Source organism: Giraffa tippelskirchi, chromosome 2, assembly GCF_054371585.1.
Source record: "Giraffa tippelskirchi isolate mGirTip1 chromosome 2, T2T-mGirTip1v1.2.pri, whole genome shotgun sequence".
Lineage (NCBI taxonomy): Eukaryota > Metazoa > Chordata > Mammalia > Artiodactyla > Giraffidae > Giraffa > Giraffa tippelskirchi.
The window spans coordinates 78,127,899-78,146,848 of record NC_137276.1 but is presented as its reverse complement, the minus strand read 5'-3'; the positions used below and the strand labels follow the sequence as shown (position 1 = coordinate 78,146,848).

The following is an 18,950-nucleotide window of genomic DNA, read 5'->3' as shown; positions in this document are numbered from 1 at the left end:
AATTTATAGGGCATTCCATCTGAAAGAAGCAGAATACACTTTCTCCTCAAGTGCACATGGAACATTCTCCAGGATAGATGACATCTTGGGCCACAAATCAAGCCTAGGTAAATTTAAGAAACTGAAATAATATCACGCATCTTTTCTGACCACAAAACTATGAGATTAGAAATAAATTGCAGGAAAAAAATAGTAAAAACACACAAACATGTTGAGGCTAAACAACATGTTACTAAACAACCAATGGATCACTGAGAAAACCAAAGAGGAAATCAGAAACACCAAGAAACATATGACAACAAAAACATGAGGATCCAAAAATGTATGCAGTTCTAAGAGGGAAGTTTACAGTGATACAATCTTGCCTCACAAAACAAGAAAAATCTCAAATAAACCACCTAATCTTACACCTAAAGCAACAAGAGAAAGAACAAACAAAACCCTAAATTAGTAGAAGGAAAGAAATCATAAAGATTGGAGCAGAAATAAATGAAATAGAGATGAAGAAAGCAATTGAAAAGATCAATGAAGCTTAAAAAAAAAAAAACTGGTTTTGTGAAAACAAACAAAACTAATAAGCCTTTAGCCAGATTCATCAAGAAAGAAAGGGAAAGGGCTGAAATCAATAAAATAAGATCTGAAAAAAGAGAAGTTACAGTGGACACCACAGAAATACAGAGATCATAAGAGACATCTACAAACAACTATATGCCAATGAAAAGAAAAATCTAGAAGAAATGGACAAATTCTCAGAAAGGTACAACCATTGAAGACTGAATCAGGAATAAATGGAAATTACGTACAGACTAATCACAAGTACTAAAATTGAAAGTGATTAAAAAACTTTCAAACAAAACCCCAGGACAAGATGGCTTCACAGGTGAATTCTATCAAATATTTAGGGAAGAGTTAAAACCTATCTTTCTGAAACTCTTCCCCCAAATCACAGAGGATAAAACATTCCCAAGCTCACTCTATAAGGCCAACACACCTTGATACCAAAAACAAAGATACCACAAAAAAAGAAAATTACAGGCCAATATCACTGATGAACATAGAAACAAAAATCCTTAACAAAATACCGGCAAACCAAATCCAGCAACACATTAAAAGGACCATACACCATGATCAAGTGGGATTTATCCCAGAGATGCAAGGATTCTTCAATATATGCAAATCAATGTGATAACACAATTAACAAAAGAATAAAAACCATATGATCGTCTCAATAGATGCAGAAAAAGCTTTTGACAAAATTCACCACCCGTTTATGACAAAAACTCCAAAAACTGGGCACAGAGGGAACCTTCGTCAACATAAAAAAGATCATATACATCAAGCCACAGCTAACATCATTCTCAACTGTTAAAAACTGAAAGCATTTCCTCTAAGATCAGGAACAAGACAAGGGTGTCCACTCTCAGCACTTTTATTCAACACAGTTTTTGAAGTTCTAGTCATGACAACCAGAAAAAAAACATAAGAGGAAAGCAATTGGAAAAGAAGTAAAACTATCAATGTTTGCAGATGACATGATACTATACATAGAAAATCCTAAAGACATTACCAGAAAACTACTAGAGTTCATCAATGAATTTGGTAAAGCTGCAGGATACAAAATTAATACACACAAATATCTTGCATTCCTATATAGCAACAATGAAAGATCAGAAAAAGAAATTAAGAAAACAATCCCATTTACCATTGCATCCAAAAGAATAAAATGTCTAGGAATAAACCCACATAAGGGGGCAAAAGACCTGTACTCAGAAAACTGTAAGATGATGATGAAAGAAGTCAAAGATGATACAAACAGATGGAGAGAGATCCATGTTCTTGGATTGGAAGAATCAATATTGTGAAAATGAGACTACTACCCAAAGCAATCCACAGACTCAATGCAATCCCTATCAAATTACCAATGAAATTTTTCACAGAATTAGAACAAAAACATTACAATTTGTAAGGAAACACAGTTCAGTTCAGTTGAAACACAAACGACCCCAAATAGTCAAAGCAATCTTGAAAAAGAAAAACAGAGCTGGAGGAATTAGGCTCCCTGACTTCAGACTCTATTACAAAGCTACATTAATCAAAACAACCTAGTACTGGCACAGAAACAGAAATATAAACCAATGGAACAGGACAGTCCAGAGAGACCCACGTACCTATGGTCAACTAATTTACAACAAAGGAGGTAAGAATATACAAAGAAGAAAAGACAGTCTCTTTAGCGAGTAGTGCTGGGAAAACTAGATGACTGCATGTAAACGAATGAAATTAGAACACTCTCTAACACGAAACACAAAAATAAATTCAAAATAGATTAAAGACCTAAATGTAAGACCAGATACTATAAAACTCTTTGAGAAAAACATAGGCAGGACACTCTCTCACATAAATAGCAACAAAATCTTTTTGGATCCACCTCCTAGATAATGAAAATAAAAACAAAAATAAATAAATGGGACCTAATAAAACTCAAAAGCTTTTGCACAGCAAAGGAAACCATAAACAAAATGAAAAACAATCCACAGAACGGGAGAGGGTATCTGTGTACAAAGCTACCAACAAAGGATCAATCTCCAAAATACACAAACAGCTCATGCAGCTCAATAAACAAAAAATAACTCAATCGGAAAGTGGCCAGAAGATCTAAATAGACATTTCTCCAAAGAAGACACATAGATGGCCAAAAAGCACATGAAAAGATGCTCAACATCACTAATTATTAGAGAAATGAAAATCAAAACTACAGTAAGGTATCACCTCACACCAATCAGAATGGCCATCATCAAAAGTACTGGCGAGGGGAACTGCTGGTGCGGGCTACGGAGGAAGAGAGCTCCCCCGGCGGCCAGTTTCCCTACAGTGACCCCTGCTGGTAGAACCTGATAGGAAACCAGCTGTCCAGAATGGTAATTGGCAGAGCCTGGTTGCCAAACTCAGGGGAAAGTTGGGTTTGGAGCTGGAAAGCCAACAGACACAGGAGGAAAAAAAGAAAAGAAAAAAAGTGCTGGAGAGGATGTGGAGAAAAGGGAGCCCTCCCACAGTGTTGATGGGAATGTAAATTGGTGCAACCATTATGGAGAACAGTAAGGAGGTTCCTTAAAAAAACCAGATGCAGATCTACCATATGATCCAGCAATCCCTCTCCTGGGCATATATTCAGAGAAAACTGTAATCCAAAAAGACACATGTATCCCAATGTTCACTGCAGCACTATTTACAATAGCCAAGACATGAAAGCAACCTAAATGTCCATTGACAGAGGAATAGATAAAGAAGATGTGGTGTGTGTACACACAATGGAATATAATTCAGCCATAAAAACAAATGAATTAATGCCATTTGCAGCCACTTGGATGGACCTAGAGATTGTCATACTGAGTGAAGTCAGAGAAAGACAAATACTATGTATCCCTTATATTAGTGGAATCTTTAAAAATGGTACAAATGGTAAAGAAGAAAATAACAGATGTAGAAAACAAACTTATGGTTACCAGGTGGGGAACGGAAAGGGAGGGATAAATTGGGAGGTTGGGATTGACATGTACATACTTGGAGTGGGTTGCCATGCCCTCCTCCAGGGGATCTTCCTGGCACAGGACTCGAACCAGCCTCTCTTACATCTCCTGTATTGGCAGGTGGGTTCTTTATCACTAGTGCTTCCTGGGAAGCCCCATACACACACTACTGTATATAAAATAGATAAATAATAAGGACGTACTATATAGCACAGAGAACTCTACTCAATACTAAGTAATGGTCAATATGGGAAAAGAATCTTAAAAAAGAGTGGATATAGGTATATGTATAACCAATTCACTTTGCTGTACAGCAGAAACTAATACAACCTTGTAAATCAACTATACTCCAATAAAAATTTTTTAAAAATGAAATAACAGTAGCTAAAACTCTGAGTACTTTGTATGTGTCACCAGTGACACTATTGCTAGAGTTGAATCATCTCATTAATCCTCACAATAACCCCAAGTGAGCAAACGCTACTCTCTGCATGCTGCCAATGAGGACAAGGCACAGAGAGGCCAAGTAACTGTCCTAGATCACACAGCAGATAATCCGAGGAAGCAGATGCAATGAGGGCTTCAGAGCTGCCATTAACAAGTCTGATAAAGCTTCAGTAGGTGATGATGATGAAGGCATGGAGATGTTGGACAACACAGAAAAGAGTTCAAGATGGGGGAGATCGCAGCAGGGCCAGGATGGCAGCAAAGGTGGTCAGGCAGGCCTGAGTCTGTGCCTGGATCAGCCACTTGTGGCTTTATCAGGACCCTCAACCTCTTGGAGCCCTAATGACCTCATCTGTAAATGGGTACAGGGAACACTGTTTCAGAGGTATGCTGGGAGGATGGAGTGTGCTCTCTTGGGTAAAGCACTGCACACTAGAACACAGTACCACCTCCCACCTGAGGAGCAAACTCCCACATACGAACCTACTCCATGCCCCACACAGGCCATTCTAGACACACAGGTCCCCAGGGAGCCAGACCCTGCAGGGATGCTCTAAAACAAATGCAAAGCTGGAGCCACAGGGTCAGCACTACCAAGAACTTGTCGGCAGCAGCAGTGCACCTTCCCCTGAGTCAGAACTCACTGTTCTCTGGAGATTCAGATCCTCTCCTTTATAAAGCTTTGCTGCTCCTACTGTGGGCTTTCCTGGTAACTCAGTGGTAAAGAATCCACCTGCCAATCAGAAGACTCGGGTTCGATCCCTGGGTCGGGAAGATCCCCTGGATAAGGAAATGGCAACCCAGTCCAGTATTCTTGCCTGGAGAATTCCATGGACAGAGCAGTCAGGTAGGCTATAGTCCATGGGGTCGCAAGAGACCAGCACAACTCCGCAACTAAACAGCAGCAGCAGCTGCACCTGGTGTGGCCCAACCCACAGCGCCACCATCTGGCTGATCACTGAAGTGCAGGGCGCTGAGTCCCAGCCCAGGCCTGCCGGGTCATGCCCACACTTTCCCTGGACATGCTTGTCCGTTTGAAAGTTTTAGCCTCCAGGTGATAAGAGCAGCTTCACTTAGGTCAGTGCCTCTGGGTGTGGCTGCATAACAATCACCTGGAGAATTTAGAAAACCACTTTGCCCAGCTCCCACCACAACAATTCTAACTGGCCAGGGGTACAGCCCGGGCACTGGTGTTTTTCAAGGCTTTCCAGGTGAAAAGGGCAAAGCAAGAAGTGCACAGAGCCTCTCTCCTGCCTCCGCTGCTCCTGTCTACAGTCAGACCTGCTTAAAGGCTGCAGACTCAGACACTGGTGGAGCTCTCTGGAAGCCTCCAGAGGCCAGAGTGAGCGAGAAGGAAGATGGAGCTGGGGTCGGGGGGACAATGATGGAGCTCCCAGGGACCTGAACCTCTGGCCCAAGTCAGCTGGTACTGGTCTGGACAAGACAGCAGCCCTTTAGAGGGAGTGGGAGACGGACTTGGCACTGCTTCCTCTGACTCCTTACAGCTCTTCCTCTGTTCTGGCAGGAAGGCCAGCACCTTCTAATTATAGATGCAATCAACTCACAGTCATGCAGGTGAAAGTGATTCACCGGCTCTTGGAAGCCAGGCCTTCGAGTTTCCCACCTCCCGCACAGGCGCAGGTGGGCATGAGGGCAGGCCCAGGAGCAGGGGGGAGCAGGCACTCCTGCCAGCTCGGGAGCGAGCTGGCACTGAGTGCAGAGGCAGCTGCCGTGTGTCAGCACTTGCTTGTCTCATACATGGGTTTACCCAGCTCTCTGGGGGCACTATGGAAGAAGACGGTCCTCCCTGCAACTGAGCCCAGAGTCCCCGTGGCCAAGCCTCAGAGGGTGCCAAGTGCCCCTGCATGGACAGAGCACCACCATGGGTGCCGAGGGTGGGCTGGGAGCGGGCAGGGAGGTCCGGCCGGGCAAAGGCTGAGCCTGAGGGGCCCTCTGCTACCTGCCTGGATGCGCTGCCACCAGCAGTGTCCAGCGGGCTGGCTGTAGGTCAGGAGGGCTGGGTGGGCCAAGCAAGGAGGCACAGGGCTTCCTGTGGCTGTAGTGTTGCCCTTTCCCTGTGTCCACCCGTCCTGGGCCGCCCCACTGCCTGACCGAAGGCTTTCCTGGCCCCCCCAGGCTCCATTTCCTGCTGCCTCCAGAGCCAGACACCAGCTACCCCTACACCACAGTCCAGCCCAGCCCCCGGCCTCCTAGAAACTACGTTCCTTTAACACTCCCTGCCTGCACCCTCACATGTGACCTTCGCACACACACCTGCTGAGTCCTCTCCTGCGGTTTCACCCTGGAAGCCGGTGAGAGAGTCCAGGCTGGAGTCAGGAGACACGGTCTCCACAACTGTAGGGAAACCTCTGAGCCGCTCTGAACCTCAGTTTCCTCGGCTGTAAAATAGGCAGTAGAGTTTCCTGCGCCTCCTCCCTCGCTGAGTAGGGATGATGGTTAGATGAGAAAACATGTCCCTGGGAGTGGTACCAGGGCCGTTGTGTGCCACTTGCATCTGTGCCTTGCCTCGGTGGCACCCTAGCCCAGCACCGCCTGCCACCACTTCTGACCTACAGTCTCTGACCTACGGCCTCACAGCCATCAGCAGGGCAGAGCAGCACCAGAGGGATGAGCAGCACCAAGGGCAGAGCTGCTCTTGTCACCTGGAGGCTTAAAGTTTCAAAGGGACAAGCATGTCCAGGGAAAGTGCGGGCATGACCCGGCAGGCCTGGGCTGGGACTCAACGGCCTGCATTTCAGTCATCAGCCAGGTGGTGGCACTGCGGGCACCAGTGGGTGCCGAGGGTGGGCTGGGAGCTGGCAGGGAGACCCTGTGGCTCCACCCCGGCCCGTGTGGGTGTGCGCATGCGCACAACCAGCCGTCCGCACGGAGCCAGGTAAAAACCCCGGGCAGACTCAGACCACAAGCTTCACAGAGGCTCCAAAGACCTGCGGTAAGGCTGACCATCAGAACTCAGCACCGTTACCTGGCTGCTCTTCCTCCCTCCTGTGTCCCGGGGCCAGCTCCCCAGTAAAGTGCTGGCACATTGGCCTTGCCTCCATCTCTAGGGACGCTGAGTTCAGAGAAGGGCAGCCATTCTTCTGGTTTCCACACACACCCCTGCCCCGACCCCCCACATCTGAATGAGACCCAGCGGCTCCTAAGTGCCCTGAGGGCCAGGGCTTAGGAGCTGACACCCCTCGACCTGGGTCCAGGCCTCCCTCCAGGTGTTGGTTTGGGGCAAGTTACTCCGTCTGTGTGAACCCTGGCCGTGTTTGTCAGACAAGTTGTTGGTCCCCGAACTTCCCGGTGTGGGTGTGGGGATAGAGGAGGGGAGAACCACAAGGAGCTCTCTTCAGCCTAGAATAACAGCTCACACGCCAGGGGTGTCATAGTTCAGAAAGTAAACGCCATCCCCTGGGTACTGCTCAGCCAGACCAAGGACTCTGTGAACACGGGATCCTTCCCACAGGGTATAAGTGGGAGCTCATCCCTAGGTCAGAAAGATCCCCTGGAGTAGGAAATGGCAACCCATTCCAGAATTCTTGCCTGAAGAAATCCCATGGACAGAGGACCGTGGCGGGCTACAGTCCAGGGGGTCACAAAGAATCGGATGCAAGTGAGCACACGGCACACTGCGTCCACACAACTCAGGTCGAAGGCCCTTTTTAGGGACTCAGCCAAAAAGTTTAGCTTCTGAGTATGTGCAGCTGCCCTGCACATGCACACACACACACACGTGTGCACACCTTCTAAGAAACACACTGCACCAAAGCATCAAGGACATAGAAACTGCTGGACTGAGGATCAGGAGGTGAGGGAGGCACAGTGGGGGAGTAAGAGGAGATCTTGGGCAGCCCCTGTGCTGTGAGAGATGCCAGCAAAGGTGGGAAAAGAGGGGTTTTAGGAATCTTCCGCAGAAGATTATGAACAAAATTCCCTTTTGCAATGTCTTCATGAGACTTTAGCTAGAGATCTGGGGGCCACTCACTGCTGGGAGCCACTCATGCTATGTGCTTTCTAATGTGGCCCTAGTACAGGGGAGTCCATGGCTCTCCATTAGGCAGTGAAATCAGGAGGAGGGTATCTTCTGCTGGCCACATGCATGCAAAAGCCAGACATCCATACGTGCACATGTGTACAGCTTTTGTGACCTGAGGCACAGTCCTTCCACTCACAAACTCCAGCTGTGCCCAAGAGGGCCTTCAGAGACCCTGCACCTCTAGGAGCTGCAGCTGTGACTAGAGGCCCAGGGCTCCTGGCCTTCCTAAGATGGCCAGAGCCCGCTCCGTACACCCAGATGAGCCCATAGCTACACCTACGCACATCTTCACATCCTCCACTCGCACCCTCGTCCAGGCCTGGGTAAAGGCCTTTCCCAAGTGCTTTTCCTGCTTCTGGTATGAGAGACCCAACAAGGCCTGGGGGAGGCCTAACCCTGCCCAGTGGTCTCGTAAAAGACTTCCACAGCTGAAGCTATCACAAACGATTTACTTAAACATACTTGGGTAAAGAATATAAGTGACACTGACTCTAGACAAACATCCAATTACTGCAGCATCCATGTGCAGGGTTGTACATGCTCACGACTATCTGGGGCAACCTTGCACACCCTCCTGAAGGTGTTCCCACACCTGAGGTCTGCTCCTGCCTCACTTCTTGCCTCCCAGCCCTGGGAGGCGATGGTCCCTGCCCAGGAGCAGGACCTGTGGGGCACTAGTCAGCCCCCTGGCTCGATGCCCCAAGCTCTGAGCAGGAAGGTAGGGTGGGAGGGCAGGGCAGGAAGGTGGGGTGGGAGGAGAGGGCAGCAAGGGACTTGGGGCAGGAGGTAGGGCAGAGACCTCAACCTTCAGGAGCTACTTGGGAGGGACCCCACCCGTGGGCTCTCAGGGGTCCTCCAGCCTCCTGGCCTCTGATGCCCAGTTACCTGTTCCTAACACCAACTCTGCTTTCAGGATGCATCCCAGGAAAGGGAAGGCACTGCCCAATGGGCATGCATGGCCCCCACCCCAGGGGGGTCTGCATGACACACGTTTCTCAGCCCCAGAGGGAGGAGTCAGAGGGTGTCTCCAGGAATAACTGTCCACCGGCTCTGCCCAGCTAAGAGGGGGGTCAACAGCCCAGGAAGGGGACAGACTCCTGTACAGCTGGACCTGAATGTCAGGCCTCCATTCAGCTCTGAAGGGGAGGAGCTATCTAGGCCAGGTTGCCAGGGTACAGTCAGAATATAGGACTCCTTTCAATCCTGGAGTCTGCAGTTTGGGAAGTTTCTAAGAAATGGAGAAGCAGGGATAAGCGTTCTTTGACTAACCTTCTATATAATTTTTTAATTTACTTTTTTGTGTGTGTGTGGCCATGCCACATGTGGAATCTTAGTTCCCCAACTAAGGGTCAAACCCATGCCCCCTGCAGTAGAAGCGTAGCATTTTAACCACTGGACCACCAGGGAAGTCCTAACCTTTTGTACTTGAGATGTTTATCACTGGGAGTTGGGAGCCCAGCCAGGTGCTGGGTGTTACACCTCATCCAGTGCAATTCCCCCAACCCACAGGGGGCAGTGTGAAGATGCTCATTTCTTAGATGAGGCTGCCAAGTGCACAGGACTTGTACAAGGCTGCGCAGGCAGGCGGCAGTGAGTAGGTGTGACCAGGCCTGCCTGCCCAACTTCCCTGCTCCATCTGGAGACTGTTATTCCAGCTCGTCATTGTGCCTGGCCAGGGCTTGACCCTCTGAGCATCAGATGAACACTGAGGCCCTTGCCTTGGGCACACGGATAAGTGCACCTTCCCACGACCTTCTGCATAAAATTTCAGGGACTGACAGGCTCCCGGAAGCTCATCCATGGATGCCAAGTTAAGCATCCCAGCTTCCTGGAAAATGGGGACAAAAATGGCCCTGAGGGCCCATCTTGCATGAGCCCCCAGGGAGCTGCTGGGAGGTGGAGGAGGGGCGCCACAGCCCCCTGCCTCTGCCAGGCTTCACAAGGGGTGCTTTTTTGGAGGCAGCACATGGGCTTCTATTTTTTAACCTACTCAACAAAATGGAGACTATTTTTAGCTCAGCAAGCTGCAGGGCATCACAATTAGCAACTGAAAATTACACATCTTGCCAGTCTCCCCTCTGTTGACTGGAGGAGAGTGAGAGCAAGTGCTCCTGGGGGGAAACTGGGTGCCAGCCCTGGCCCCCCACCCTGGAGGACCACTCAACCAAGAGGGCAGCCTTTGGCAGAGATTTCAGAATGAGTGCATACGTGGGGCTGTCTCTGGTTTCATCCCAGTTCCAGAAAAACCCAGGCTTGGTGGGAGCAGGGCAGTAGCCCCATCAGCACTCAGAAGCCACAGTTAGGGCAAGATTCATGCTGGCTGTTTGGCCCAGGGACCTCTGCTGGGAACCTTGGGGCAGCTGAGGCTGGGCCTCCTACATCTGCAAAATGGACCCCTTCACCCTTCTAGGGCTCACTGTCTGGTTCTCTGATGTCATTCGCGCTGCAGGTGGGTAAGAGGTGGGTGTTCCACAGAGCCCTCACTCCTTGACCAACTGACCATTCATTCGTTCATTCATTCATTCACAAGTGTTACCAAGGACCCGCCTACACCTTGGAGACCTACCAATGAAGGAAACTGGGTCTCTGTCCCCACTGAGCCACTTGGGGCAGGCTATGGCTGGGATGCACAGTGACTACACAGATAAGGATGTGATATTATGGGTTAAAAGGAGATCAGTCCTCCAGAAGAGGAAGAAGAGGAGAAGGTCAGGAGAGCAGCTGCCAGCCTGAATTCAGACACAAGTAGGCAGACAGCTCTCTCCTGGGGGCGGTTCTTCCCCTCCCCAAATCCTGCCTTTTAGATCTTCCTACCTTTGAGCTCAAATGTGTCTCTTAAGCTCCTGCAGCTCTAGTCTTGTCTGCCGGGACCACATACTAAAGAAACTCAGGGTCTGGCTGCAAACATGGGCTGGGGGTCCAGCAGGCTGGGAATGACACCTGGCCACCCCTGAGCTGGGAGCTAGCAACCTCCTCTATAAACTCTCACCTCCAGCAGTGGCTTCACGGGTGGTACTGAGTGTGACCTGAGGCCACCACGCTCAGGACAGGCTTGGTACCTGTTGGTTTCAGTGGAGTCAGAACTGGACACTTGTTCTCCAGGGTCCCCATCAGCTTTTAGACACAGTTATGGGGGCTGGCGCTGCCCCTCTCCTGACCCCACCCTGGGGCCCTCTCCCCTCTGGACATACACTCTGGATAGCCCCTGGGCCCCTGATGCAGACAGGGAGAAAGTGGGGGGAAGCCGCCTCTCCTTCCGGGCAAGCAGACCCACTTGCCTGGCCATGCTCCCCTGTCCCGGCATGTGGGGCTCAGAACTGACTCTGGGGACTCCCCTGGTGTCCAGTGGTTAGGATTCAGTGCTTTCACTGCTGAGGGCACAGGTTCAATCCCTGGTCAGGGAACTAAGATCCTATAAGCCTTGAAGCATGGCCAAACTTTAAAAAAAAAAAATTGTTAAATAAAAGAACTGGCTCTACCTTTGAGGTGGCTGCTCTACCTGGGGTGGAGAGTGGCAGGGGTGACATGCCTCTGTGGAGAGGCTTCATTAGTCCTCATCCCTGTACCCCCGTGGCCCTCCCAGCAGGGAAGCCCTCAGGAGGGCATGGATGGCCCCATCCTTGCAGACAGGGTGCTGTGCAGCTCTGTGCAGCTCCCATCCTCCCAGCCTGATGGACCTTGTGGGGAATGAGGGTGAGGAATGGTGTTTTTCACAGAAACCAAGCTTCAAGAAATCATATTCACAAATGCCAGGAAGCAGAGCTGTATTTACCTCCGTGCACCCTCTGGGCTGGCCAGGGCAGTCCCGGAGGCTGGCGGAGGGCCGTGGGCCGGACTCCAGCCAGGAGGTGGCTGCCATGGGAACGGAGCCACGCTGCACCTCGGTGCCTTCTCCACAAAGGCCCGGCCTCGGAGAGATGCCAACAATTAAAGCTTTGTTACAGATGCATGATTCATTTTTTTTTTCTCCTTCTGAATTCTTTCCTATTACCAAATCCTATTTGAATTGACTAAAGGAATCTTGCCATCTCCTCTTCACCCTTCTAAATACTGATTCTGCCGAGTCCGGGTTTCCTCCTCCTCCTTCTTTCCCTTTCTGCCCAGTCAGCTTCTTCTGGTGGCTGCTCAAGGGACAAAATGTCATTGTCCACCAATAACCATCCCATTATTGAGCCTTGAGAGGCCCAGGGAGGAGCAGGTAGGATTTCAGAGAATCCTTGCCCTTTTCCTGGAGGGCAGGCTGCTGGCATGCCAACCTCCCACTCAGGGCCCCCAGGGCAGGAGGATGGTGCCCAGGGCCTCCCCATCCCCTCTCTGGCCTCAGATTCCACAAGGGTCACGGTGCACTCCTGCGCATGGGCAGGTGACTCTCAGACTCCTGGAGGCTGAGCTGGGCACAGCCTCAGACAGAAGGGTGAGGAAGATGAGATAGACTTGAGAGGCACTCCTGTCCTCAAAGCGCTACCAAGGAGGGCGTTGTGCAGCCCTCACCTCCACTGGACTCCCACCCTCTGTGATCTCCTTCCTCTACAGGGCATCCACTTAAGATTGGTGCTAAGCATGTGAAGCAAAATCTGGGGCAAAAAAAAGTCTGCAAAAATCTGCCTCCTGTCAGGACCCCAGGTTCCAGAAGGGGCCGTCTGACCCAGGCTCCCCCTGCACCCCACACAGGAAGGACCCTAAGGAGCAGCAGGGGCATGGCTGTGAGACAGCAGGACAACAGGGAACTGGGTCAGAGCTGAGGGTCCTTGAGAGGCAGGGAGGCTGGGCCCCTAGGGCTGGAGGGGCTGGAGAGACAAGCCACACTCAGGCCTGAGTAGACAGCGGCCTCTATTCCACCCTGCAGGCTGTCTAGGGGTGCAGGGGGGAAAAGAACATACAGCTCTTTTATTTTTAAATGACATTTAATTAGGCTGAGCAACGATTTTCCTTTGTGTTTAAAAACAAATAAAAATCCATTTCCTTTGCCTGAATTGTCATCCTCCTGGCAGACACCCAGAGTGGCACCCCTGGGATCCTGCTGCTCTTCAGGGGCTGGAGGTTTGTGTGCCAGCCTCAGGGTGGAGAGCGGCAGGCACCCAGCTCCCTACTGGGCCTGGACAGCACAGCCTGTCCAGTGGCCACGGCCTCTCAGAAACAGGACCTGGACACACATCCTGACCCTCAAACAGAAACATCTCCCGCTCCCTATGCACACACTGTGTACACAAGCAGCTTTCCTGCCCCATGCCCTGCACCCTCTAGTGTCCAGAACTGGCCGGCCCCCAGGAGCACCAGCAGCATAGCTGTCTCCATCCCTCCCTGAGGCACTGTACTTTCCCACTCGCCGCTCTGCACACGTGGCTGGCACAGCAGCTGTCATCCCATTTTCCAGACAGGGAACAAAGCCCCAAGGGTTTAAGTCATCAGCCCCAAGCCTTACAGTAGCTCCAAAGTGGTGAACCCTGGGGAGTGTGACCACCATGATCTGCCATGAAACCCAGGATTCAGCGCAGGCTCCAGAGAAGGGAGGACAGGTGCAAGGCGAAGGCAGGTGGAGGGAGACCGCCAGGGTCCCTGAGAGATGGACAAAGCCTGGCCCAGAGCCACCTGCTCGCAGAGGGCATGGAGGGGCCAGTGAGCGCAGCATTGAGGGGTGCCAGGATCCGAGGGCCAGGTGTGCATGTCCACCTGAGGGGCCCCAGGCTGGGTGGCCAGATCCCGGCCTGACCTGAAACAGCCGGCAGTGTCACTGCCAATAAGTGACACTCACAGAAGGTTTCCACCTTCTGGGCCATCCTACACATCCCCACAGCGCCCCCCAAGGCATTACTGGTCCCTGCTGGGATAAGGTACAGCCCAGGAGGCCAAGGACAGCCCGAGGCCACACGGTCTGGCCAAGCAGAGCCAGGAACAGCCCGCTGCTCCAGCCTGCAGGCTGGTTCTTTCTGCCAAGGGCTGAAAGTGAAAGGCACACTGCCGAGAACATGCTTGCCCCGCTGTGCCCAGGAAATGGGCCCGGCGCCCAAGCACAGTGCATAGGGCTCTTCGTGGACCAGAAACAGGCAGGACAACAACTAGAACTTTCTACAATTCCTGACACGAATTCAGACCCAAAGAGATGAGTTACCACTCATCAAAAAGGAATGAAAGTACTGCAGGGCATTCTCTCAGGACGTGGGGATGGAAGCATAAAGAGAAAAATAGGTGAAATATCATGCCCTATAAACAGCAAGCCATGTTCTTCTATCCAAGAATACTCATCCACATTGCTCACACATCAAATGACCAATGAAATCCTGATGGGGTTCCCAAACATAAATGTACAGGCAACAGAATGATATGTCTGGATATTAATAAACAAACAGTGAACCAAAAAAAAAAAAATCACCCATTTAATAAAATGCTTCCCTAAGTCATGTTTATGTTCAAGTAGCAATCAAAACTCCAATTATAGACACATCAGAAAAATAACCGTTAGAAGAAATTCCGTGAAATTCAATATGGCCAAAGCTGTACTCAGAGAAAAATTCATAGACTTCAATATATTTTAAAAAAACAAGGGGGAAATGAAAACAAACTAAGCGCTTGATTCAAAAAGCTAAAAAGAGCTTCTAAACAAAACAGACATTCAGCAAAGCAAACTGGAGGAAGGAATTACTAAATGAGAAATTAGTGGATTTAAGGAAAGGAAGACAGTAGGACTGCTGTACACTCAAGAGCTGGTTTTCTTTTGAAAGTGCAAATTTAAAAGATAAACGTTTGGCAGTTCTCATCAACAAAAGGATGGAAGAAAGGAAGGAAGCTAGCAGAAAGAGAAAGAGGGAGGATGGGAGGGAAGCAAAGAATGAAGAGAGGAAGAAATGCAAAAACAGAGGGATGAAAAAGAGAAGCTAGTGTGGAGAAGATGTGGAGAAGAAACCTTAAAAGGATAGATGATATAAATCTGTGCTAAAAGGCCTGAAAGCATTTCGAACTGGGATATTACCTAGAAAATATAAATAACCAAAATAGGCTAAAAATATTTAGAACCCAAAAGGACCAATAACCATAGTACAAATTAAGTAACTTCACAGCCAACTGAAACCTCAGGGAAAAATGAAAGCAAGCCCCGGCTGAGCCAGTTTCCAAAATGAATTATTTCAAGCCTTGGAGAGTCAGATAATTTTATATGATATTTAAACTATTTCAACTACACAATTCATATTGAAAACCTTTCCTATTCATTTTATGAAGCTAACATAACCATGATTTATAAATGTGACAAATATCTACCCTAATAGAAAAGTATGAATAAATTCTCACCTATGAATATAGATGAAAAATACCCCAAGCAACATATCAGCAGAATGAACTCAGCAGCATTTCAGAACACAATTGAGCCTGACCCTGTGGGATTTATTCCAGGAACAGGATGATTTAGCTCAGAAAAGCTAATAAGTCAACACATTAATAGGTCCAAGGAGGAAAGGAATTTGATGATTTTGCCAGATATAGGAAAGCCTCGGATGAATATCCATTCCTGGTGTACACTCTTGGCACTTAATGTGGGAATGAAATGTACCTCATGATGAAGAATATCTGTTTGAAATTTAGGGCCAATTTCAGACTTCACAGCAGAACATCAGAGGCCTCTTCATTAAAATGAAGATCAAGCCAAGGACAACTGCTATTATTGAGCTGCTGTGTACCTTTTAGAAAACACAGTAAGATCAAAAAGTTTTTAAAAGATACATTAGAAATGAATTAAATCATTCTTGGGTTTTCCAGGGAGCCTAACTGAAAATCTGTTCCAACTAATTAGAGAGTTTAATTATCAATTACCTAACACACATTTTTTTTTAAAGATCAATATCTTACCTATCAACCTCCTCAGGGAACGTCCCGACTCAGTCCATGTGGAATGTGTGTTTTCACTCCAGTGGCGAAAGAGAAGGGGGTATGTGTGAGCCAGGAATCTGCGTGTGTGGGCATGTGTGCATGCCCTGGGGCTTCCCAGCTCTTCACTGGCCAGGGACACGTTCCCAATGGGCCTGCTCTGCTACCCACGTCAGCCACTCAATTCACAGCCCCCTTTCCTGGCCACACACCCCTGACAGCCTCCATGTTGCCCTCTGGGCTGGGCACCCCTGGGAACTCGCTTCCCTCTTCTAAGGATGCTGCACAGGCCCCTGGTGCGTGCAGGGGGTCCAGGATCTGGGGTCGGCCCGCCCCAGGATGAACACCTGGTCTGCTCACGTGCTGCCTTACATCGTGGAGCCTCAGCCTCCTGTGTCACTGGCACAGCAACCTTGTGAGGGTTAGAGGAGACCAGAGAGCTGGCTCCCAGGGCCTCTGACTCACATTCACCATGGACAGGGGGGCGGCTCGTGCAGCAGCCACACTGACCTTTGGGAAATGCCGTGGGCTTGGCCCCAGCCAGGCAGGCGGGGGTGAGCAGGACAGTGAGGGTGGGGTGGTTCCACTGGAGGCGGAGACACAGGGCAGTGGGTTTGCGAGAGAAACCCCATGGCCTGCTGACAGCCCTGAGGCCACGGGGCCGGAGCCCTTGGGGGCAGCAGGGATCCAGGGGGAAAGAAGTGGAGAACCCCAGTAGAGGCCATCATCCACATGCTCCCACCTGACCCGTCACCTAGGACTCTCCATTCTGTCTGCCTCCAGGCTCCCCTTGTCCTGGAACTCACACCGCTCCAGCCAGCCCAGAACCTGGTACAGTGGACATCGTGGTCAAGGGGCCAGCTCAGACCCCTGGCTGAACTCAGGCCAGCTGCAGCCCCTGTGGGCCTCAGCCTCCCCATGTGTAAAACAAGGAAGCAGAAGTAGGCAGTCTCTGCGGGCCACTCCAGCCCTTGTGTCTGCTTCTTCCTTCCCTCACTTATTTAGCTGACAAACATCCCTGAGGTCCTTTGACCTGTGCCACACACTTGAGACTGGAGGAGCCCACGGGGCACCATGTCAGCTAGCAGAGGGAGCGGAAACACAACAGTGCAGTGTGTGAGAACTGGGATCAGATGTCTGTGCTGGGTGCTGAGGGGCACAAGGGTGGGGGGTATAACTCTGTAGGGAGAAGTCAGAGAGGACTTGAGGTGGGTTTCCAAGGAAACTCCAAACCAGGGAGTTTCCAGTGGGTCAGGAGAAGGAATAACAGGGAGACATAACAGGTCTCCTCACCGACACCAAAGCCCTGACAGACCAGCCCTCTCTGGTCACTTACTTGCAACTCCCCGAGGGAGACTCCCAAGGAGCCCAGAGGTGTGGAGGGTGCAGGTGGCTTCCACAGGCACGTCAGTGCCGTCTCTCTGGTCAAACCCTACCCATCCCAAAGCTGATACCCCAAGCGGCTGTCCTAGACAGCCTAGTCTGTGAAGACCCTGCACCACTGTGGTCCCTGTCTTGGTGGTTATGCGACTGTCCCCAGTGCTCCAGCACCTCAGAAGGCAGACAGGTCAACACAGGATGCTGTGGCTCCCTCCGCTCCCCTTGCCTCCCCTGGTGGAGCTCACCCGAGGCTCCCCCAACCCCAGCAGCAGGCAGGCCCAACAAGACGGGAGCGTGGCGCCTGGGTGGGCTGTCCTGAACCAGCAGGTACGAGTGTAGGCAGCACGGCCAAGAGGCGGCAAGAGCCCGCAGGATGGAGCAAGCTGGGGCTCTGCATCAGCACCCGGGCCAGACCCTCCCTGGACTCCATACTGCCCGGGAGTGCCAGGTGACATTGCCCCAGGGGGTGTCAAACTGTTCCCCCTCCTCCCCGCCCCCACCTCCTCCACCTGCATCCTTTCCCACCTCTCCTTCCTGGAGTTGCTGCCTCTTCTCCATCTGTACCCCATATTTCCACCATCAGTAGGGCCTCTCGATTTACCTCCAGAGTGTGTTCAAATCAGGCCTTCTCTCCTCCTCCACTCCCTCAGCTGAGCCCCTGAGCCACTGCGCTGGCCAAACTATCCTGACACCCTCACCAGCCCTGCCCCTGACACTGGCTTCCAGTCTGGTGCCTGAATACACAGGCAGCTTCCTCTTCTAAGCTGGGCCTGACATCCTGCCATGCTCTCCTGCTCCCCCTGCCACTATCTCCCTGCCTCTCGTCCAGCAGGTCCTCAGGTGAAGGCTCCCCCGGACTGCCCTACCCAAGGCAGCCCCACACTGGTGGTCAATGTGCGGGGCACCAAACACGCTGGACATGTCGCCAGGCTGAGCGGAACTGTCACTGCTGGTCCTAGTGAGATTGAGTGGGGCCATGTGACTCATCTGGCTCAAGAACAGTGAGTGGAAGTGACGTGTGGCACTGTGAAGTGGGGCACTGAAATGTCAGTGCAAGGGCCTCACTCCCCCTCTGCCATGGGACCTGTCAGCCCAGGTCCTTGAGAGAGGAAGGCTTGGGGTGGGGCCCTGTCAACCCCTGACAGACAAGCCAATAAGTGAAAATTACACTATGTTGTTATTAGTCCCTGGCTTTGGGGGTTGTTTGGCTACTGCTGATAATCTAAATTATCCTGCCTGATGCACCCTTGATATTTTCTATTGGTTCACTTTTTCTCTTTTAATACTTATCACAATGTAACATCCCATATCTCATTTATTGATTGTGCTTTTTTTATCCCCCTGTCTCTTGCTAAAAGGTGACCCATGAGGACAGGAGCTATAGTTTGTATCTGGTTCCCTGCTGAATCCACAGTGCCTGCACATAACAGGTGCTCAATAAATGTGTGCTGAATACGTGAAACAACGAATGAGTCCTGCTTCTTGGGCACAGCCAGGCCTGATTAGCCCAGCTGCAGCCCCCTTCTCTTCCCGAGGTCCTGGGTCTACACTGATCAGCTCCAGGCTGAGAGGGCTTAAAAAGCAGCACCTGAATCGCATCATCGGATCATCTCAAAGCAAGAACTGTAATAAACAGCCATGGAAATGCAACACTGCCTCATGCTCAGGGTTAATTCCAGGACAGTTTCTCAGCCTCC

The 18,950-nt window shown here is 50.5% G+C and overlaps 1 protein-coding gene across 6 annotated transcripts in view; it reads right to left on the bottom strand.

Moving 5' to 3' along the window:
• RASGEF1A (RasGEF domain family member 1A) overlaps positions 1 to 18,950 on the bottom strand; it is a 182,918-nt gene that overhangs the window by 20,176 nt on the left and 143,792 nt on the right. The gene's annotated exons all lie outside the window — the stretch shown is intronic.